The sequence below is a fragment of the Taudactylus pleione genome, unplaced genomic scaffold (genome assembly GCF_031769625.1).
Source record: "Taudactylus pleione unplaced genomic scaffold, aTauple2 ptg000066l, whole genome shotgun sequence".
NCBI lineage: Eukaryota > Metazoa > Chordata > Amphibia > Anura > Myobatrachidae > Taudactylus > Taudactylus pleione.
In genome coordinates, this window is record NW_028284468.1 from 9471462 (window position 1) to 9490576 (window position 19115).

General features: G+C 45.6%; 1 protein-coding gene across 5 annotated transcripts in view; it reads left to right on the plus strand.

The window, feature by feature from the left end:
- Positions 1–19115, plus strand: part of LOC148534437 (apolipoprotein L3-like) — a 109160-nt gene that overhangs the window by 46188 nt on the left and 43857 nt on the right. The gene's annotated exons all lie outside the window — the stretch shown is intronic.

The window sequence follows — 19115 nt, forward strand, 5'->3', positions numbered from 1 at the left end:
TAGGTCTGCAGTAACCAGTTCCAGGGTATGTGTGTGGGAAGAGATCTCTTTAGCAACTGTAACTAGTGTTGTAAGAAAGGAAGACTATTGGGAAGTATTAATGTTGGAGACCAAGATTCATGTCAGAGTCTGTGTTTGTTGTGGACCCGGGGTGGAAACAGGAGCAGACACAGGTTTAAACTGAAAGGTGGGTTGTTTAATGTGACTGTTTGTTGACATGAATAATAAAATAAAGTCCAGTAATAAACAAACTGTTATAGGTGGCTGAGGGGAGCTGTAGTGAATGGGAGTAAACAAATGTCCAGATCAGTGACAGAGATGCCTCCAGATAGACTGTGAGAGTGAAGTGGATATCCTGGTTTGCTGAATAGTGGCTGAAGGGGATATCCGGTTATGCTGTGATGCTGGTTGAAAATGGAAATCCTGGAATGCTGTGATGTGTTAACTGAGGAGACAGGTTCAGGCAGGAGTGGGTCTGATGGAAGGTGCAGGGCTGATCTCAGCAGGGAGCAAGGAAGAGCGGTGCAGGTTATGCAGGAAGCCAGAGGCCGACAAGGAGCTAGGGCAAGCACCGGAGCACAAGTCTGGGTTACAGGAGTACAGATAACTCTCACAGCTACGCTGTGAACATGTTGCACTGGCAACTACAGGGAGCTCAAAACACCCTTAAGTACCCAGTAGCGGAACGTGATAGGCCAGAGAGAGCAGGTGACCTACAGACGATTGGCCTGCTATGTCACATGGCCACAGACAACATGGTGGTGTCCAGACACCTGTGATGCAGAGATGCCGCTAGACTTACCCTTGCCAGGATGGCCCAATGCTGGCAGACCTCTGCGTACAGCCAATGCCAGTCTCCACATGCCAGCTCCCCCGACAGAAGGACCGCGCCACAGCACCCTCACTGGTAAGGACCGCAAACCTCCATGCCGTGAAACCCTGGTCGTGACAGTACCCCCCTCCTTACGGGTGGCCTCAGGACACCTTCCAGGCTTTTTGGGATGAGCCGAGTGGAATTTGCTGATGAGTTTCGGAGCGTGGACGTCCTCAGCTCTGGTCCAACAACATTTTTCCGGACCATAGCCTTTCCATTCAAGCAGGTATTGCAAATGACCATAATGGATACGAGAATCCAGAATTTGAGACACCTCAAATTCCACCCCTTTTTCAGTTTGGATCCTGGGGGGGAACAGGGAGAATGCTGAGAAATTTATTAAGAACTAATGACTTGAGGAGAGATATGTGAAATGAATTAGGAATATTCAAATAAGATGGGAGCTGAAGACGATAGGAGACTGGATTGATTATCTCTGTAATGGAGTATGGTCCAATAAACCAGGGGGCAAACTTTATAGATGGTATCCTGAGGCTAAGGTTGCAGGTAGAAAGCCATACTTGATCCCCGACCCGCATCTGAGGAACTTTTCTTCATTTCCTATCAGGGTGGTCCTTGTACCACAGGGAGGTTTTCAGAAGAGCACAAACTGAAGCAAAGTTCTGTACAGTGGCATCCACAGCTGGTACATCAAAGGCTGGTAAACTTCAGAACACAGGGACCCTGGGATGAAGACCATATACAATGAAGAAAAGAGTTTGGTTCGTAGAAGAATGGTATGATGCGTTGTGCGCAAATTCGGCCCAGGGAAGGTACTCAGACCAGTTGTCCTGGGATGAGGACATAAATATTCTCATGAAAGTCTCCAGGTCCTGGTTCACCCTCTCAGTGGACCCATTACTTTGAGGGTGATAGGCTGTGGAAAAGTTAAGTTTCACTTGCAGGACAGAGCAGAGAGCTCTCCAGAATTTTGCCGCGACTTGGACACCCCGGTCTGAGATGATTTCTGAAGGGTCCATGAAGGCGTAATATATGGTGGACAAACAAGTGAGCCAAATCAGTTGCCGAGGGTAACTTCTCTAGCGGAATGTAATGGACCATCTTGGAGAAACTATCCACTACAACCCAGATGGTGGTATATCCATTAGAATTTGGCAGGTCTGTCACAAAATCAATGGACAGATGTGTCCACGGACGAGATAGTATGGGGAGAGGCACCAATTCACCGGCTGGAGACTGTCGAGGAGACTTATACTGGGCACACTGGGTACAAGATGAGATGAACTCGGTTACCTCGGTTTTCATCGATGGCCACCAGTCGGATCTCTTCAGGAACTCCAAGGTCTTACAAATGTTTGAATGACCAGCAAAATGAGATGAGTGAGCCCACGTCAATAACTGTTTCCTCAACGCCGGGACCACAAAGGTTTTCTCAACAGGTGGTTGCAGTTGTATGGTGGCGAACACCTTTGACTCCAGCACGAGGGTATTCCACAGAGTTTCTGGACCACTATCAGTGGACAGTGATCATGACAAGGCATCAGCCTTCTGATTGAGAGCCCCAGAGCAATACAACAGGGTAAAATGAAAACGGGCAAAAAATATTGCCCATCGGGCCAGACGAGGACTTACACATTGAATACTTTTCAGAAAAAGAAGATTCCTGTGGTCTGTAAACACGGTAAAAAGGAACTTAGCGCCCTCTAGGAGGTACCGTCATTCCTCTAAGGCCAGTATGACAGCTAATAGCTCCTGTTCACCTATGGCATCATTTCTTTCAGCAGGGAAGAATTTCTTTGAGTAGAAACCACACGGGTGAATCCAGTTATCCTCAAAACGCTGGGACAAGACAGCTCCCACTGCCTCAGATAAAGCATCCACTTCCAGTAAAAAGGGCCTATTGGTATCCGGTTGTCTCAAAACTGGAGCTGTTATAAAGGCTTGTTTGAGGAGTTGAAAAGCCGTCTCCACCTCAGGGGGCAACAGAGCAGGGTTGGCACCTTTATGAGTTAGGGCTGTGATGGGAGCCATCAAAGAGGAGAATCCCTTGATAAAACACCTATAGTAATTTGAGAAACCAAGAAGTCCCTGGATGGCTTTCAAAGACGTGGGATGGGACCAATCCAGTATTGCTTGCACCTTTTTGGGGTCCATTTCTAAACCTGTTCCTGAAATTATATATCAAAGAAATGGGATACTTGGTACACCAAACACACATTTCTCCAATTTACAATACAGTTGGTTCTTTCTCAGACGAGATAAGACTTCTTTTACATGATTATGGTGTTCCTCAGGAGAAGATGAAAAAATCTAAATATCATCTAAATAGATGACAACTGAGACATATATGAGATCCCTAAAAATCTCGTTGGCAAATCCTTGAAAAAAACAGTAGGTGCGTTACACAGCCCGAACGGCACGACCAAGTATTCAAAATGACCGTCCCTTGTGTTGAATGCTGTTATCCACTCGTCACTTGCTCGGATACGGATGAGGTTGTATGCACCTCGGAGATCTAATTTAGAAAATATAGTGGATCCCTTGACTCTGTCAAATAATTCGATGATCAATGGTAGATGGTATCTGTTTTTTACTGTAATATCATTCAGGCCTCTATAATCTATACACGGCTTCAGGCCTCCATCTTTTTTAGAAACAAAGAAGAATCCCGCTCCAGCAGGTGATGTAGATGGTCGGATAAATCCCTTTTTTAAGTTCTCTTGAATGTATTCCGACATGGCGTCAGTTTCTGGTAGGGACAGCGGATAGGTCCGACCACGGGGAGGCATCGTCCCAGGCAACAAGTCGATTGGACAAACCCATTCTCTATGAGGAGGTAAGATGTTAGCTTGTTTTTCAGAGAAAACATCGGTAAACGATTGATATTCTTTGGATATAGATGGGGCCTCTGACGTCTGAATTTTTCTCACAGGTTGAATCTTCGGAAGACAAGACCCCTGGCATTCCTCATTCGATGACAGAACCTGCATAGTGTTCCAATCAATTTTGGGATTGTGTTTACGCAGCCAAGGGTATCCGAGTATAATCTCATGAGAAGCCTTTGGCATGATTAAGAAGCTGATATGTTCAACATGGAGGGCTCCTATATGAACTAGAATAGATTGGGTTCTTTTAGACACAGTTCCATTAAAAATAGGTCTACCATCAATAGAGGTCAAGGAGATAGCAGGATCCAAGGTGATACAAGGTATTTGTAATTTATTTGCCAAACGAGAGGACATGAAATTTTCTGCTGCCCCAGAATCCAGGAGGGCAGATACGAATGCAGGACTTGAATTAATGTCTAGAGCTATGGACAAGACAGAGTCATTTTGCTTTGGGGATGGAAGTATTACTCCTAACTGAGTGTCCCCGGAACTAGTTAGGAATGGGCGTTTCCCGGCTTGCGGGTACAAGAAGCCACCAGGTGACCCGTGTCTCCACAGTATAGACAAATGTTATTTTGAATGTGTCTCTGTCGTTCTTCTTTAGAAAGACGGGTTTGATTAACCTGCATGGGTTCTTCATCTGTAAGAGAGGAGGGAGAACGGGTAGGAGAAGGTTGAGGATGAGGCCTAAAATGATCAGTTATGTGCTTCTCGGCTTGGCGCTCTCTAAAGCGTATATCAACCTTGTTGCAGAGGGAAATTAGATCATTAATACTAGAGGGTAATTCACGAGTGGCTAGGTCATCCTTTATACGATCCGATAGTCCGTGCCAGAAGGCCAATGTTAGGGCTTCTTCGTTCCATCTGAGCTCCGATGCCAACGTCTGGAACTGAATGACGTACTGACTGACAGGACGGATACCTTGTTTCAGATGCATAATACTGAATGAAGCAGAAGTGGTACTTTCAGGCTCCTCAAAAATCCTCCTGAATGATGTTGAAAATTCTGGATAATTATCCAGTAGTGGGTCTGATCGTTCCCAGAGCGGAGAAACACAATCTAAGGCTGAGCCGGACAACAGCGACACAACATAGGCCACTTTGGTTTTAGGAGTAGGGAAATTGGAGGGTTGCAAAGTAAAATGTACATCACACTGGTTGAGAAATCCACGACACAGTTTAGGATTGCCATCAAACTTGCCAGGTGTAGGTAAATACAAATGGAGGAGGAGCTCCAGAGGCAGATACCACAGAAGTGAAGGTAGGAGTAACTGCAGGCATACTTAGAGTAGTTAGTGTAGCTTGTAAAGTATACTGACGGCGTGCCATTTCTTGCACATACTGTGCTAATTGCTGTTGCATGGTTCCCAATCCCTCCAGGCGAGAAGCCATGCCGTGAATTAAATCTGTTCTGGATTCCTGTCTAGTAGCTGAATCCATTTGGCCAGTGCAAACTGTCAGAGTCTGTGTTTGTTGTGGACCCAGGGTGGAAACAGGAGCAGACACAGGTTTAAACTAGGGGTGAGCGGGTTCGGATTTCTGAAATCCGAACCCCCCCGAGCCCCCCCGATCCGAGTCCGATCCGAGTCAGGCTCGACTTTTCCCGCCTGACTCGGATCTGAAATCGAGGCAAAACGTCATCATCCCGCCTTCCGAGTCTCGCGGGTTTTGGATCCTATATAAGGTACCCGCGTCGGCGCCATTTTCTCACTCGGCTGTGGACAGTGAAGAGGGAGGGTGGGAGTTAGGGCTGTGTAGTGTAGTGTAGTGCTGCTGTTGTCCACTACTTCAATGTCCATAGGGGCTGGCTGTGTTGTGCTGTGCTGCTGTTGTTAATAGGGGCTGTGTCCACTACTTCAAAGTCCATAGGGGCTGGCTGGACTGTGTTGTGCAGTCAGTTCTCCATAGGGGCTGTGTCCACTCCAAAGTCCTGTGCAGTGTCCCAGTCCTAAAGGAGTGCTGTAGTGTTGTCCAGGGGGTGCTCTGTCCATCAGGGGTGCTCCCCCCAAGTGCTAAAAAAATAATATATTTTCTGTGTTTGTGAATTGTGTGCACAGTAGCCGCACGTGCATCAACAAAGTAGTGCCAAGCGTGCGCCTGTGTCACAAGTAAAGGGCCGGCTGGCTTGACCGTTAAAGGGTGCTGTAACCCCCGAAAGTACACTCCAGTCCAAACCAAAAAAAAATTATTTTCTGTGTTTGTGAATTGTGTGCGCAGTAGCCGCACGTGCATCAACAAAGTAGTGCCAAGCGTGCGCCTGTGTCATAAGTAAAGGGCCGGCTGGCTTGACCGTTAAGGGTGCTGTAACCCCCGAAAGTACACTCCAGTCCAAACCAAAAAAAAAATTATTTTCTGTGTTTGTGAATTGTGTGCGCAGTAGCCGCACGTGCATCAACAAAGTAGTGCCAAGCGTGCACCTGTGTCATAAGTAAAGGGCCGGCTGGCTTGACCGTTAAGGGTGCTGTAACCCCCGAAAGTACACTCCAGTCCAAACCAAAAAAAAAATTATTTTCTGTGTTTGTGAATTGTGTGCGCAGTAGCCGCACGTGCATCAACAAAGTAGTGCCAAGCGTGCGCCTGTGTCATAAGTAAAGGGCCGGCTGGCTTGACCGTTAAAGGGTGCTGTAACCCCCAAAGTACACTCCAGTCCAAACCAAAAAAAAAATTATTTTCTGTGTTTGTGAATTGTGTGCGCAGTAGCCGCACGTGCATCAACAAAGTAGTGCCAAGCGTGCGCCTGTGTCATAAGTAAAGGGCCGGCTGGCTTGACCGTTAAAGGGTGCTGTAACCCCCGAAAGTACACTCCAGTCCAAACCAAAAAAAAATTATTTTCTGTGTTTGTGAATTGTGTGCGCAGTAGCCGCACGTGCATCAACAAAGTAGTGCCAAGCGTGCGCCTGTGTCATAAGTAAAGGGCCGGCTGGCTTGACCTTTAAGGGTGCTGTAACCCCCGAAAGTACACTCCAGTCCAAACCAAAAAAAAAATTATTTTCTGTGTTTGTGAATTGTGTGCGCAGTAGCCGCACGTGCATCAACAAAGTAGTGCCAAGCGTGCGCCTGTGTCATAAGTAAAGGGCCGGCTGGCTTGACCGTTAAGGGTGCTGTAACCCCCGAGAGTACACTCCAGTCCAAACCAAAAAAAAAATTATTTTCTGTGTTTGTGAATTGTGTGCGCAGTAGCCGCACGTGCATCAACAAAGTAGTGCCAAGCGTGCGCCTGTGTCATAAGTAAAGGGCCGGCTGGCTTGACCGTTAAGGGTGCTGTAACCCCCGAAAGTACACTCCAGTCCAAACCAAAAAAAAAATTATTTTCTGTGTTTGTGAATTGTGTGCGCAGTAGCCGCACGTGCATCAACAAAGTAGTGCCAAGCGTGCGCCTGTGTCATAAGTAAAGGGCCGGCTGGCTTGACCGTTAAGGGTGCTGTAACCCCCGAAAGTACACTCCAGTCCAAACCAAAAAAAAAATTATTTTCTGTGTTTGTGAATTGTGTGCGCAGTAGCCGCACGTGCATCAACAAAGTAGTGCCAAGAGTGCGCCTGTGTCATAAGTAAAGGGCCGGCTGGCTTGACCATTAAAGGGTGCTGTAACCCCCAAAGTACACTCCAGTCCAAACCAAAAAAAAAAATATTTTCTGTGTTTGTGAATTGTGTGCGCAGTAGCCGCACGTGCATCAACAAAGTAGTGCCAAGCGTGCGCCTGTGTCATAAGTAAAGGGCCGGCTGGCTTGACCGTTAAGGGTGCTGTAACCCCCGAGAGTACACTCCAGTCCAAACCAAAAAAAAAATTATTTTCTGTGTTTGTGAATTGTGTGCGCAGTAGCCGCACGTGCATCAACAAAGTAGTGCCAAGCGTGCGCCTGTGTCATAAGTAAAGGGCCGGCTGGCTTGACCGTTAAGGGTGCTGTAACCCCCGAGAGTACACTCCAGTCCAAACCAAAAAAAAAATTATTTTCTGTGTTTGTGAATTGTGTGCGCAGTAGCCGCACGTGCATCAACAAAGTAGTGCCAAGAGTGCGCCTGTGTCATAAGGGCCGGCTGGCTTGACCGTTAAAGGGTGCTGTAACCCCCAAAGTACACTCCAGTCCAAACCAAAAAAATATATATTTTCTGTGTTTAGCCGCACGTATATATCAAATCGATATAACATAAATGGAGGACCAAACTTTCTCCGATAAAAATAAAATAGAGAAAGATCAAGAACCACTTCCTCCTAGTGCTGAAGCTGCTGCCACTAGTCATGACATAGACGATAACATGCCATCAACGTCGTCTGCCAAGGCCGATGCCCAATGTCATAGTAGAGGGCACATACAATCCCAAATGGCAAAGTTCAGGAAAATGACCTTGAAAAAGACATTTAAATCAGCTGAAGAGAAACGTAAACTTGCCAATATGCCATTTACGACACGGAGTGGCAAGGAACGGCTAAGGTCGATCCCTAGTATGTTCATGACTAGTGGTTCAGCTTCACATGACGATGGAAGCCCTCCTCCCACTAAAAAAATCAAAAGAGTTAAGCTGGCAAAAGCACAGCGAAGAACTGTGCTTTCTAAGAAGATATCACAAATCCCCAAGGAGAGTCCAAGTGTGGTGGTGGTTGCGATGCCTGACCTTCCCAGCACTGGACGGGAAGAGGTGGCTCTTTCCACCATTTGCACGCCCCCTGCAAGTGCTGAAAGGAGCACCCACAGTCCACTTGCTGATATGCAAATTGAAGATGTCACTGTTGAAGTACAACAGGATGAGGATACTGGTGTAGCTGGCGCTGAGGAGGATGTTGGCGAGGAGGATTCTGATGGTGATGTGGTTTGTTTAAATCAGGCTCCGGGGGAGACAGTTGTTGTCCGTGGGATGAAAAAGCCCATCACGGTCATGCCTGGGCAGAAGACCAAACATTCCACCTCTTTGGTCTGGCAGTATTTCTATCCAAATCCGGACAACAACTGTCTTGCCATATGTACCATATGTAAAGGTGAAATAAGTAGGGGTAGGGACGTCAACCACCTAGGAACATCCTCCCTTATACGGCACCTGCAGCGCGTTCATAAAAAGTTACTGTCAAGTTCAGAAACTTTGGCTAAGACCGTAAGCAGTCCAGGGACACCTAAATCCCGTTGTCCTGTTGTATCCAAGCGCCTGCAAACCACACCGTCAACTCCCTCCTCGTCAATTTCCTCCTTAGTCAGGATCGGAAGTAGTCCTGCAGGCCATGTCACTGGCATGACTGACTCTCCTATCCGGGATTCCTCCGGAGGATCCTGCATTGCTACGCCTACTGCTGCCGCTGCTGCTGTTGCTGCTGCTGGGAGTCGTTCATCATCCCAGAGAGGAAGTAGGAACACCACTACTTTTACTAAACAATTGACCCTCCAACAGTCCTTAGCGAGGAGGATGAAGTACGACAGCAGTCATCCTGAAGCAAAACGTATAACTGAGGCCTTGACTGCTATGTTGGTGTTAGACGTGCGTCCGGTATCCGCCATTAGTGCAGTGGGATTTAGACAATTGATGGAGGTAGTGTGTCCCCGGTTCCAAATCCCGTCTAGATTCCACTTCACTAGGCAGGCGATACCGAGACTGTACAGAAACGTCAGAAAAAGTGTCCTCAGTGTCCTGAAAAATGCCGTTGTACACAATGTCCACTTAACCACGGACATGTGGACAAGTGGAACAGGGCAGACTAAGGACTATATGACTGTGACAGCCCACTGGGTAGATGTATCACCTTACGCAGCAACAGCAGCAGCGTCACCAGTAGCAGCATCTCAGAAACGCCAGCTCGTTACAAGGCAGGCTACGCTGTGTATCACCGGTTTCAGTAAGAGGCACACCGCCGACAACCTCTTAGAGAAACTGAGGGAAATCATCGCCCAGTGGCTTACCCCACTTAGACTCTCCTGGGGATTTGTGATATCTGACAACGCCACCAATATTGTGCGGGCATTACATCTGGGCAAATTCCAGCACGTCCCATGTTTTGCTCACACAATAAACTTGGTGGTGCAGAATTTTCTGAAAAGCGACAGGGGCGTGCAGGAGACGCTTTGGGTGGCCCGAAAAATTTCTGGCCACTTTCGCCATTCAGCGACTGCGTGCCGAAGACTGGAGCGCCAGCAAACACTCTTGAACCTGCCCCGCCATCACCTGAAGCAAGAGGTTGTGACGCGGTGGAACTCAACCCTCTATATGCTTCAGAGGATGGAGGAGCAGCAAAAGGCCATACAAGCCTATACATCCACCTATGACATAGGCAAAGGAGGGGGTATGCACCTGACTCAAGCGCAGTGGAGAATGATTTCCGTGTTGTGCAAGGTTCTCCAGCCCTTCAAACTTGCCACACGTGAAGTCAGTTCAGACACAGCCAGCTTGAGTCAGGTCATTCCCCTCATCAGGCTTTTGCAGAAGCAGCTGGAGAAAGTGAAGGAGGAGCTAAGACGGAGCGATTCCGCTCGGCATGTGGGACTTGTGGATGAAGCCCTTCATTCGCTTTGCCAGGATTCCAGGGTGGTCAATCTGTTGAAATCAGACCACTACATTTTGGCCACCGTGCTTGATCCTAGGTTTAAAGCCTATGTGGTGTCTCTCTTTCCGGCCGACACAAGCCTGCAGAGGTGCAAAGACCTGCTGGTGAACACACTGTCAGCTGAAGCGGAACGTGACACGTCAATGGCTCCTTCTTCATTTTCTCCCGCAACTGGGGCTGCCAGGAAAAAACTTAGGTATCCTAAGCAACCCGCTGGCGGTGATGCAGGGCAGGCAGGACCAAGTTTGGACATCTGGTCCGGACTGAAGGACCTGGCAACAATTTCTGACATGTCTACTGTCACTGCATATGATACTGTCACCATTGACAGAATGGTGGAGGATTACATCGGTGACAGCATCCAAGTAGGCATGTCAGACAGTCCATACCTGTACTGGCAGGAAAAAGAGGCAATTTGGAGGCCCCTGTACAAGCTGGCTCTATTTTACCTGAGTTGCCCCCCCTCCAGTGTGTACTCCGAAAGAGTGTTTAGTGCAGCCGGGAACCTTGTCAGCGAAAGGCGTAGGAGGTTGCTTCCACAGAATGTGGAGAAGATGATGTTCATCAAAATGAATTATCAGCTCTTCCAGGCAGACCAGCCTCCAGAAGGTACAGAGGGACCTGTGGTGGTGGATTCAAGTGGGGACGAGTTAATACTTTGTGAGGATGAGGATGTACACACTGAAGAGGGTGAGGAATCGGTGGATGAGGAGGATGAGGATGACATCTTGCCTCCGTAGAGCCAGTTTGTGCAGGGACACATTAATTGCCAGCTTGTTTTGTGGGGGCCCAAACGAACCAATCATTTCAGCCACAGTTGTGTGGCAGACCCTGGCGCTGAAATGATTGATTTGTTAAAGTGTGCATGTCCTGTTTATACAACATAAGGGTGGGTGGGAGGGCCCAAGGACAATTCCATCTTGCACTTCTTTTTTTTCTTTGCATTATGTACAGTTTGGGGCCTAGTTTTTCTAACTGCCATCCTGTCTGCCACTGCAGTGTCACTCCTAGATGGGTCACGTGTTTGTGCCGCCCACTCGTGTCGCTTAGCATAGTCATCCAGCTACCTCGGTGCAACCTTTTGGACATGAAAAAACTATTGTGAGGTGTGAGGTGTTCAGAATAGACTGGAAATGAGTGGAAATTAAGGTTATTGAGGTTAATAATAGCATAGGAGCAGAGAAACCAACAAATTCTGTGATTTTAGCTGTTTTTATGCTTTTAAAAAAAAAATACAGATCCAAAACACAAAACCCAGAACCCAAAACACGGAAGGGTGGTTTTGGCAAAACCAATCCAGATCCAAAACACGAAGAAAGATCCAGATCCAAAACCAAAACACAAAACACGAAAAGTGGCCGGTGCACACCCCTAGTTTAAACTGAAAGGTGGGTTGTTTAATGTGACTGTTTGTTGACATGAATAATAAAATAAAGTCCAGTAATAACAAACTGTTATAGGTGGCTGAGGGGAGCTGTAATGAGTGGGAGTAAACAAATGTCCAGATCAGTGACAGAGATAAATCCAGATAGACTGTGAGAGTGAAGTGGATATCCTCTTACCTCTATGTCTGTCTGTTATTACCCTGTTTTGTTCTATCAATGTTTCCAATTGTAAAGCGCAACGGAATATGCTGCGCTATATAAGAAACTGTTAATAGATAATAAATAAATAAATAATATCCTGGTTTGCTGAATAATGGCTGAAGGGGTTATCCGGTTATGCTGTGATGCTGGCTGAAAATGGAAATCCGGGAATGCTGTGATGTGTTAACTGAGGAGACAGGTTCAGGCAGGAGTGGGTCTGGTGGAAGGTGCAGGGTTGATCTCAGCAGGGAGCAAAGCAGAGCGGTGCAGGTTATGCAGGAAGCCAGAGGTCGACAAGGAGCTAGGGCAATCACCGGAGCACAAGTCTGGGTTACAGGAGCGCAGATAACTCTCTCTCACAGCTACGCCTTGAACACATTGCACTGGCAACTACAGGGAGCTCCAATCACCCTTAAGTACCCAGTAGTGGAACGTGATAGGCCAGAGAGAGCAGGTGACCTACAGACGATTGGCCTGCTATGTCACATGGCCACAGACAACATGGTGGCATCCAGACACCTGTGACGCAGAGCTGCCGCTAGACTTACCCTTGCCAGGATGGCCCAATTCTGGCAGACCTCTGCGTACAGCCAATGCCAGTCTCCACAAATGCCAGCTCCCCCGACAGAAGGACCGCGCCACAGCGCCCTCACTGGTAAGGACCGCAAACCTCCATGCCATGAAACCCTGGTCGTGACAATTCAAAGTCCACTAGAAGGAATTCTTCCCATACAAATGGAAGTGTGACATGCATAATAAAGGAGTGAATTTTATGCCCAAACTTCTTTATCTTGGTGCATTGCCAGACATTTTGTAAAAAAGTTGCAGATGTTGCATGACATTTTGGACAAGCATCTGATTCCGAGGTTACCATATGTCTCCTTTGAGTTTGGGAAACATAGGCTCTATTAAGAAATTTAGCCAAGCCCACAAATGCAAAAGAATCCATTATATGTTCTGTGAAATCAAAATTTTAAATTTGGGAATTCCTGAGTCCAGGACAACCACACCTTAGATCATAATTGAGAGAGATCACTAGGTAACTGGCCAAAATATAGAAAGTGTAGCTTAAACTTAGTTGTGCTAAAGAGTGTGAGAAAAGGATTGCAGAGGACACTGGGCTATAGGTAAATTGTGGGAATTGGGGGGTAATTTCCTGAATATATAATGTCAAACTTGCAGGTACAAGAAAAATTGAGGATTAGGAATATTATGCACATCTCTAAATTGCTAGAAGGAATAGAGTCTACCTCTGGGATCGAAAACATCTCTACTAGCTGCTATCTCCAAGTGTTCCAAATGTTATAACGGGAAATAGTAAGAGAGGGAGTGAAGCTGGATGAATTCTATTTTATTTTAAACTGGAATTAAGATTTCAGTTTGGACACACCCCTCCCAAATCTAAATTTTCCTGCACATTTTAAATCCGCCCCACCTAAATTGCAGCACGGTTTTACCAAGATGCACAGTTACTTGCTTTTTCTTACTCTATTCCTAAATCTGAATCAGGCCCTCTGTCTGCCTCAGACAAGAACCTGCTCAGTACCTGACTCTCTCCCCTCTCTATGATGCTGCTAAGCAACAGGACATGTTGCTAGCTCTGATTGGCTCTCACTTTGCTGTTTCAGCACGATGTGCAGCTACACTACTTCAACTTGGTGTAAGATTAGATTTTTTTCTATAACTGCTTCACTAAAATAGTCACTGATTGGCTCATGGGTAGGAAGTCTAGAGGAGAGGACAGAGGGCCTGATTCAGACCCGCTCGCAAGCGCTATGCGCTCATAAGTGGGTCGATCGTTAGGCAGTGCGCACGTGCAAGCCCCAGAGCGAGCGCAAAAAGCACTCGCTCCGGCGCTCACATCCAAAAGGGATGGCTGTCAATGTTGATCGACAGCTCGCCCCGTTTGGAAGGCGGAGCGGGGGGGTGGCTGGGCAAACAGAGGTGTTCCTGCAGGAACGCCTGCCGTTTGTGGGCGGCCCTACTGACATCACGAGTGATGTCAGTAGGTGGACTTCCTGCTCTAGTAGAGCAGGAAGTCCACTGTGGCTTGCGGCAATGAGACCCTACCACAAGGGTCTCGTTGCAAACCCGATGGTCGCGATGGTCTAGACCAACGCGACCATAACCTGGCCACTCGCATAAGCTGTGGGTGGTCACCCACAGCTATGCAAGCGGCCAAGAGGCCGCAACTAAAAAAACAAACCCCCGCCCAGATTCAGAGTGAGCGCTCGCTTTTTGCGAGCACCTATGAATCAGGGCCAGAGTTCCACCTGGATGAAACACGATGGGTACTGTGCTGTATGCTGATTCTCAGATAAGCTACCTTGTCTTTTTAATAATTTTTTAGATTGAAGGAGTTGGTCGTGCTTGACAACAAGGGTAAAATAAGTATTGCACACCTCAACATTTTTCTCAGTAAATATATTTGTACTGGGGCTATTGTAATAAATTTTCACCAAATGTCAGCAACATTGCAATTCACACATGCAAAGAAATCAAACCATTGATGTCCATAAATTAAGTTATTTGTAATAATATGAAATGACACAGGGAAAAAGTATTGAACACACTTACTGAAATTTATTTAATACTTCGTACAAAAGCCTTGGTAATGACAGCTTCAAGACGCCTCCTGTATGGAGAAACTAGTCGCATGCATTGCTCAGGTGTGATTTTGGCCCATTCTTCCACACAAACAGTCTTCAAATCTTGTGATGTCAGTAGTGAGCTTCCTGCTCTATTAGAGCAGGAAGCTCACTGGGGCTTGCGGGAACGAGATCCTACCACAAGGGTCTTGTCGCAAAGCCCAATGGTCGCGACCATCACGACCATCAGCTGGCCACTCGCAAAAGCTGTGGGTGGTCACCCACAGCTTAGCGAGCGGCCAGGAGGCCGGTTTTTTAAAAAAAGCGGCCACCTGATTCAGAGCGAGCGCTCGCTTTTTGCGAGCGGCTCTGAAACAGGCCCTCTGATCTTTAGTTCCTTCGATAGATTTTCAAGTCAGGTGATTGGCTCGGCCATTCTAGCAGCTTTATTTTATTTCTCTGAAATCAATTGAGGGTGTCCTTAGCTGTGTGTTTAGGATCATTGACTTGCTGAAATGTCCACCCACATTTCATCTTCAGCATCCTGGTAGATGGCAGCAGATTTTTATCAAGAATGTCTGTGTAAATTTTTCCATTCATCCTTCCTTCAAACACATTATGTATGCCAGTAACGTATGCTGAAAAACAGTCCCACACCATGATATTCCCACCTGCAACTTCACTGATGGTATGGTGTCTCTGGGGTGATGTGCAGTGCCATTTCTCCTCCAAACATAGTGTGTATTATGGCATCCAAAGAGTTCCATTTTGGTCTGACCAGACTAAATTCTCCCACTATATCAAGGCTTGTCCAAATGTTGTGCAGCAAACTTTAAATGAGCTTCACCATGCTTTTCCATGCTTTTTCTTCAGCAATGGAGTCTTGCATGGCATGGTATATATATATATATATATATATACATATATATATATATATATACAACCAGGTTCCGGCACTCATGAGGACAATCCATAATTGCTGGTCCGGGTGCCTTCCATAGTGTGTTTTCAAAATCCAGAAACACACTAGCACATACACAGTCCAAAGGTGGCACTCCGTAGAAAAAATCACTCAATAGAGTGCTGCAAGTTCAGTCTGTTGAGTGATTTTTTCTACGGAGTGCCGCCTTTGGACTGTGTATATATATATATATATATATATATATATATACAGCTAGTAAAATAAGTATTGGAAACATCAACATGTTTCTCAGTAAATATATTTGTAATGGGGCTATTGTAATTAAATTTAGAAATCAAACCATAGATGTCCATAAATGGCATGGTGCCTTGGCATGGAAAGCCAAGGCACCAGCTGAAATATATCAGTATTTAGAAAGCAATCCTAACCCTTTTCAGTGCAAATTAATATAAGCTGGTTCAGTCCCAACTGATGGCCTATAAAAAGGTGTCTCATTATCAACCTTATTGTTGCATAACATACAGATGGCATTGGTTACAGAAGGATTTCTAAACTTCTGAATGTTCAATTGAGCACTGTTGGGACCATAACCCAGGAGTAGAAAGGACATCATTTCACCATAAACCGGCCAAGACCAGGAATTCCTCACAAGATTTCTGACAGAGTAGTGAAAATAATTATCAGAAGAGTTGTCCAAGAGCCAAGGAACACTTGTGGAGAGCTTCAGAAAGACCTGGAATTAGCAGGTACAATTGTTTCAAAGAAAACAATAAGTAATGCAATCAACCGGCATGGCCTGTTTGCATGCTCACCAAGCAAGACGCCATTGCTGAACCCCTGACGAAGTCCCAATAGTGACAAAACTCGTTGGGCGTGGCTTACCTTACGGTGGACACGGTGTCATCAGATGCAGGTCCCAGAATTGATTTTCCTGCTGGACATATGTGCTGCAGTGTGATACTGTCAGCCCCATGGTGGACGCTGTATGTCGTGGAGACCCCAGCGAGTTGTGGAGGCTGAGTTCATATGCTGATTATTCTGCTCTGCTCTGAAATGTATGTGAGCTTTTGTTCTATAGTAAAGTGTTTTTAGAAAGCACTTATATGTGCGCTCTCCTTTTCCTTTTGCATTAACTGAATTCTGTTGCCCATAGTCACGGGTGTATTCGGATGAAGCTGCACTAGATTTAAGACTACGCTATTTTGGGACTGGACTATTGTTTTGAAATACACTGAACTTTTTGACCATGAACAAATATCCTATATATATATATATATATATATATATATATTTATATATATATATATAGTGATGACTTGGGGTAATTAGGTGCTCAATCAGGGTCCACACATCTTTTTAGGTTTAAATAAAAGAAAGGTGCTTTACTGTCAGCATACTGTAGAGAAAAAACAACAAACGCCTGGCCCCCATTCAGGCATTGACTCACTTCTTCGCCCCTGACTACCTTTGGGCTGCTAGTCTGCAAATAAAGTCTCTGTCTGCTTCTTTGCAGGTCTATTGCCAGGTCCAGCCTGGCTTTGCTGCCACAGCTTCACAAAACACAGTTCAGTCTTAGTGGCCTTCCCTTCTCCTATAGGTATATGCTCTGGCTTCCTCAGCCTGCCAATTAGCTGCTTCAATGTCCTTTGGTCCTCCCTGCCTCTTGCAGGTCTGGACTCAGGACCCCTGGCCCCCAATGGCCTCCAGGCACACTGGGCTCTGTAGTTGCCAGTCCTCCTTGGACTGATTCCACAATGCAGCCTGAATGTAGGTCTGCCTCATTAGCCCTCACCTGAGCTCTCTCCACAAGGCAGCCCCTAGGTGTGGCAACACTTACTTTAACTACTCTGTGTGGGGGGAGATCCCTCCAAGCCCACACAGAATCCATAACTCACTATCGCCATCTTTGGTTAAACTACCACAATATATATAAAGAGAGAGAAAGAGAGATTATTAACACTAATCAGTTAATCAATCAATCAATTAACCTCATTGGGATTTTGGATGCTTGTTTTGTAACAACGCTTTCAATTTCTCTGATTTGCTGTTTGATTTTTTCAAAGTTAAATTATTAACACCAATGAATAAATGAGTGAATGAATCAATCAATCAATCAATCAACCTCATTGGGATTTTGGATGCTTTTTTTTTAATAATGCATTCCATTTTTCTGATTTGCTTTTTTATAGTTAATTTAATAAATTAATCAATCAAATCAGTCAATGGTATTTTTTACCTGGTTTCAACACTACATGTTTTGCCAAGCCCATGTCTGTGTTTCTGCTTCTCTGATTGTATAATCAATCAATCAATCCTTTACCTGGCTTCCATTACATGAATAGTATTAAATACTATACCTGAATCTCCCTGTACTGGCCTTGAGCCTCTGATCTAGTTCTTGATTAATGAAAACATTCTATAGCATTGTATAGTTTTATATTAAACTGCCATCCAATCTGCCACTGCAGTATGTTTCCTAGATGTGCGATATTCTTTTAAAATGCTGTGCGTCTAACCCTCCCTCTAGTGACTAACCCCACAGCGTAATCCTAATCTCTTTCCACAGCCGAATTGCAGCCTAAGGCTAATGTTCACTGGTCAACATTGTGAGAATGTCAACATGTCACCTGTTGACATTTGAACAATGTCAACAGTCTAATTGTCTACATTGTTTTGTAGACATTATGAATGTTGATATTGTCAATGTTTTGACTACATCCTACAGTGCAGTGTTTCCTGAGTATGATAATGTGCTGATAATTACATATAACCCAGCAGTGCCTTTCAAAATGTCATTATTGGCTCTGTTATTAATTAAAGTAAAACAACACTGTACATGTAGATTTGATGATTTTTAGTGACTTTCAGGGAAAGGAATAAAATAGGGTCTGTGTCTGCAGAATGGATCTCCTCTGACTCCCCGGACTCTCCTGTGGACCCGGCAATTTCTGACCAGTTTTGTAAAAACAAAATTGTCTGTTAAGTGGTTAAAAAGTCAGCTAGTCACCAAAGCCTGCGTAATGGCATCACTATTGGAGGGGAGAGTTAGTATGGGAACAATTTGTTCAGGGTCAGACTTGGGGGATCAATTCTAAGTTGAAGCCTGGACCTGAATTCCTGCTGTGCCCCTCCCCTCACACCCAGAATAAGCCATGGTTAATGCTGTGTAAGTTTTTACATTTTATTTTGAAAGGTCATCACATGTTTGTTTATGTAATCTGTAACCCTTTGTATTTCCATCATTTATGTACGTAGCCAAGCATCGTACTCCCTCTTTGTAAATAAAGTGTTCCATTATTAGTCTATTTTCATATATTCTCCAGAACTCAGTGTTTGAGGAAGCACTAAGGTTACTCTATAACTACTATTGTATGCAAGATTCAGGGGGAGACCAAGTAACTGAGTGCTAGTTTGTGTCGCAGAGACTGCACAATTGTGATAGAGTGCTATGACTCCTTGGTAACTTCTACTGGTGGTGGCAGTAGAGAGGTGTTTGGTACTGTACAACAGGCAGAGTGATAGAATATTCATTATGAGTATTATATTCACCTCTGCCCTCATTACATCAGGACTTGGCGATCTGGGTGATCACATTCCTGACGCTAGTGTAGTACCAGTCAGGGTGATACTGGTACCAGTCAGGGTGATTCAGAGCCAATTCAGGGTTACCTATTCGTACATTCCTCCCAACATAAACCATTCCAGGAGGGACAAAATGGACTTCTCTCTTAATTTATGATTGCCGTCACCTGTGTTGAACTACTGTAGTTAAT